A 5,326-nucleotide genomic window follows, 5' to 3' on the forward strand; every position below is an offset into this window, starting at 1 on the left:
ATGACCAGGACACCCTCCTGGCCACTGCTGGCCCAAGGGTTTGTGGACTCCATCCCCTTGTCCCATTGTCCCACCATTCCATCATGGTTCCTGGGGCCTTAGCAACCAGTGCCTTCTCCTTGTTGGTCACCACTCCTTTGCCACCCAGTGCATCTCAATAGGCAAGGAGAGGGTGGTTCCTGTCAGCTTGCAGTCTGTCCCAGATTTTTCCACAGGGATGAGGGATCCTGGCACCAGTTCAGGTACCTGACATGAAAGACCACACTGTGGAGGTCAGACTGCCAGGTTTTTTGGAAGCAGTACATTGATCTGCAAGCTTGTTGTGTGTTTCTCCATGAGGGCAGCCCAGAAATGCCGCCCTTAGATCCATCTGTTGAAGTCATGGTGGAAGGTCTCCATCCAAGGACTTTCTCACTGTTTTTTTCTCTCAGAGTCTTCTGGTATACATTGCATCCTGAGCTCTCTCTGCCATGAACTGTCTCTGCTGTCCCCAGTTCAATAACATCCTCATCCCTGCTGGTGTTGAGGCATCGAGTGACTGCATGGCATCCCATCCTTCCATCCTCCAAAAGGCTCTCTGGCTTGGTAGGGCTTATGTCCTTTATATGTTTTTTCCTCCACCTAAAGGTGAAATGAGGTTGCTTATTCTTCTGGCAGCTGAGTGTTTGAGCTGAAAGGGTCTGACATCCTCACAAAGGTCAATGACTCAGGCAAAAGCTGCTTCTTCATTTCATTCAGAGAGTGCTTGAAAGGGAAACCACATTGCAAGGGAGGGCTTGCTGCAGCCCATCAAGTTGTGCTAGCGATGTCAGGAAGTGTGTGGTCTCCATTTTTTGTCCTTTCCAGCCAGTTTTGTCTTACAGGGAGCAAATGGCAACAGATGAAACAAAACAAAATGTGACAAGGTCAATGACCATGAAAACAGGCTGCCTGCAAAGCTTGACATGTCCTTTGGCTCTGTATTGCATCTTGATCTTCCTCTTTGGTAGAAGAGTAGTAAAAACCATACTGAAATGTCAGTGGGTTTGACCTTTATGTGAGGTCTAAGAAGCTAAAATGAGTAAGAAGTGAAGTTGGATATTAAGAAAAAGTTGTCAGGAATAGTAGTGAAGCAGTGGCACAGGCTGCCCAGGGAGGTGGTGGAGTCACCATCTCTGGAGGTGTTCAAGAACCATGTGGATGTGCACTGAGGGACATGGTGAGTGGGCATGTTGGGGTGGGCAGGTGGTTGGACTGGATGATTTTGGTGGTCTTTTCCAACCTTAATAATTCCGTCATTCTATGGAGGCTTTTCTATGTGCCTGGAGCAACAGGAAAAAAGTCAGTTCTGCATGACACGATAGCCAGGGGAATGAGCAAACACTGCTCAGCAAACACGGACCTATTTTTAATCCAAAGGACCTCTGCTAGTTCTTACCCATTTAATATAAAAGCAGGATTTACTACACATACAACTTAATCTTCTTTTTAAATTTGTATAGTGATCCTGGAGCATGTGTACGAACAGTTCTTGAGATAAGTGAGGGAAGGCCTCGGGAGTTGAAGTCATTATTTTTGCATGAAGTATTTAAATGCTAAACATAAATATTGAGAGGACAGAATTCCCATGCACTCACAGACCTCACTTTAGTGCTTCTGAGAATTTTGTCTTACATCCAGTGATTAAGAGCACAGTTCATAAGCGAATGATAAAAAACACACACACACACAAGAAACATCTTAAGCAAAGACACTTGGCAGGCATTGTTTTACAGTTAATGGGATAGGTCACAGGCAAAACAGAAGCAAAAGTGGCATACTTCACTTCTCACTCAGGGCTGGATGTGTCAGGCAGTAGAAAACCACCCTGCGGAAGGACCTTCCCCAGTGGGCGAACACGTTGGAGGTGTTCAAGAACTGTGTGGATGTGGCACTGGGAGATGTGGTTTAATGGGCATGGTGGGGGTAGGTTGATGGGTGGACCGGGTGATCTAAGTGGTCTTTTCCAACCTTGATGATTCGATGATTCTATGAGTCAAATCTTTCCATGACATCTGAATCACAGTCTGGCTCTTGCCTGCCACAAATGCAAACCAAACATCAAAAATGGCACACCGTGCATACATTGGTCTGATTCTCACTCTTGAAGCGGGGCAAAATAGAGCAGAAAGCGGAGAAGCAACTCTCTTGCACACCTTTCTGAGTCTAATTGCCGTACTAGACTTCAAAAGCCAGTCCTGACTGATGTTAAGGAGCACGGAGAGTCCATGGACAGTTGTTCAAGCCAGCAGCTGGTGCTTATGGGGGAGGAAGAAATCAGAAGAAATGTGTTATTTAACTACTGCAGGCTGAGAGAATGAGTGTGAACCCTAAACCTGAGCCAGGTTCAATCAGACAGATAAATGAACAGGAGTGTATTTATGAGCCTGCTACATCATGAAAGTAAGGAACTGTTCTCTCTTAATGATGTTTGTGAAACCATTAGCCAGCCTCACTACACTAGTGACAGCTCTTTCCTATGCTCTTGAGTGGTTCTCCTGCCCTATAATTTTTCTCCTCTGAACAGAAAGCTGTAGTGCTGATTGCGAAGGACAGATACCTAATTATAGGATATGCTATTAGTAGATTCTGGGAAATGAAAAGTCTGCAGCTGATATAGTGTAAAGAATGATGAAGCATCACATATCGCTAATGCTACTTAAAATAGGTTTATTGGAATTTTCAGATTTTTTTTTTTTTCCCCCTGATAAATCCATAGGAAAACCTATTTGGAGCAAGATCTGAAGGGCTTTTCCTGAAACTAAACTTTGGGTGTTTTCCTGATGGAAAAGTAGGGTGCCCAGGCCCATGTCTAGGAGGTTCTGAGAGATCTCCAAGGAGCCTCTGGGCAGCCTGTGCTAGTGCTCTGTCACTGCACAGCACAGAAGGACTCCTTGGTGTTCAGAGGGAACCTCCTGTGCTCCGGTTTGCACACATGGTCTCTGGTCCTGGCACCGGACACCTTGGAGGCAGATAGTATTTGTCAACAGATCAAAGGCTTGAAATCTTGCTACACTCAGGCAAACATCCCAGCAAATCTTTGGCTTCCCCTCAGGCTTGGTGTGCTCAGATGGGGCTTATGAGGAATGACCTTGGAAAAGCTGGGCTGCTTCCAGTAGGCACACACCTCTGTCCTTGCTAACAGTCTGCTTTATGGTTACATTTGCACCAGATATATTGTTTAGACTAAAACAGAGAGAGAGATAGAAAGTGTCCAACAGTAAATATAGAAAGTAAGGGGAAAATGACCCTCCTTTCTGTGTTATCGAAAGCTTCATAAAGATAACAAGCCATTAAAGTTTATGACAAAGATCCCAGAGTAGTACTGATTTGCTCTTTATGCTTCAGCTATCTGCACAATTTTTGGACTGCTTTTGATCCCTTTCATCCCCACCTGCATTTTCCTCCTCTCCCCTGCCTGTTTCTGGGTTATTTTGCCCTTTGAATGGAATTGTACCTATCCATTTTTCACAGGATTGCTGTCAGTTCTCCTATGGTCATTCCATCAGGTAGAGTTAACCTCATTTGGTGGTGTTGTAAAGCACATCTGGGCTTCTCTCTTCTCAGTAAATGCTCTTAGAAGTTTTCTATGCTGGTACTTACACAGTTAATGAGTGCCATGTCTTTGTAGGCTAAAATATCTGGCTCCAGAGTCCCTGTTATATGGTAATGGTATGCATGGAGATGAATCTTTGGATTTCACCATTATTTTATTCTGGGCAAAAATATAGAGGAAGGGGTCATTTATAATTCCAGACTTATGGATCCTTCACCCTTTTCTCCTTCTCACACCCTCCTCCTGGACTACTATATCTTAGATTAGACCTAAACTTTGGCTAAAACCCCTGAGAAACACAAATCATAATAAGTAAATGATGACTGGCCAGATATAGAGGTGCTAAATCGGGGGGGGGGGGGGGGGGAGAGAAGTATGGTATACTGTTGATATAATGTGCAAAGAACAGAGCAACTTGGGTTAGAAGGATGCTGTAGTCCATCAAAATACTGGAAATGTTATTCCTTGTTAGTTTTATGGGAAACCCTGGGCAGTCTGTCAGAAGAGGAATAATGTGATTTTGTCATTACTAATGAGCTAGTGGCTGTGGTGCTCTGAAACAGATGAAAATGATATAAAGAGTTTACTCAGCAGGGGGAGAGAAAGCAGTAAGTTAGAGAGAGAAAGTGACAAAATTATGTCCCAAGGATCCTGGTTCTCCTTGATACAACATGTCAAAAGCTGGAAATATTCCAGCATGGGCTGTAAACAGCTTTGACAACCTGATTGATGTGAGCATTAGCAGAAGTTACGACATCAAATATATGATCCTGCAAGCGCTTATTTTTCCTCATGAAAATGATTATCACAAGCACTCTGCCCAGTGACATGTGTGATCTTGTACCTGTGGTTCCTCAGACACACCACAAGAAGATGTCTGTGTAATGAAGAAAAGCTATCCCTTTCATTCATTTTATACTTATATGCAAGTGACAAGACATTCTAAACAAGGATATTTCCAATAATCTTCATAGTGATACTAGATTTCAGTGCAATTCTTATTACTACATCCGTCTTTTAACTTAGTGAGTTTTTTAGTAGTTCGGTTTAGAAAAAAAAGATATCCCACAGAAAGGGACGATTTCACCTGATATGAAAATTCCCCCTGTACTCAGCACTGGTGAGGTTGTAGCTCAAGTAGCGTGTTTGGTTTTGGGCCTCCCACTACAAGAAAGACATTGAGGCCTTGGAGTGTGGCCAGAGAAAGTCAAGAAACTGAGAGGGGTATGGAGCACAAGTCTTATGGGGATGTCATGGTTTTGTAATTTTGTAATTTTGCTATCAGTATTCCACATCATAACATCATGTCAAGTATGGATACTTCTGTTGAATGTGCAGTCCACAGAAGAAGACTACATATCCCAGAGAACAACAGGAGTAACAATAAGTCACGGGACCAGGACTCTATATAATCTCGTTCCCAGGCTGGAGTGCCCTCCTTCTTCTCTCGAACTTCTCGGAGAGTGGGAAGCGTTCCAGCCGTGTCGCCTAGAGTTCACAGTAGGCCTCTCGGTTTTCGGAGACTCTCTCTCTCTCTCTCTGTTTCGTTCGATTTTGTTAGCCTTAATTATATTATATTGTGTTATCTTGTATTTCGATATCATATTTAGTAAAATAAGTTTTTCCTCCTTAGATTGTCACTGTTTTATCCCACTCCCCTTTTCCCCCTCCTTTCCGGGCCCCGGGGGGGGGGCGTGGGGTGGCTTCCCCTGTCACGGGCATAGGTAAATCTAAGTAACCCGTGACAGATTT

This window comes from Coturnix japonica, chromosome 1 (assembly GCF_054131305.1).
Source record: "Coturnix japonica strain WE chromosome 1, WE-NBRP24, whole genome shotgun sequence".
Lineage (NCBI taxonomy): Eukaryota > Metazoa > Chordata > Aves > Galliformes > Phasianidae > Coturnix > Coturnix japonica.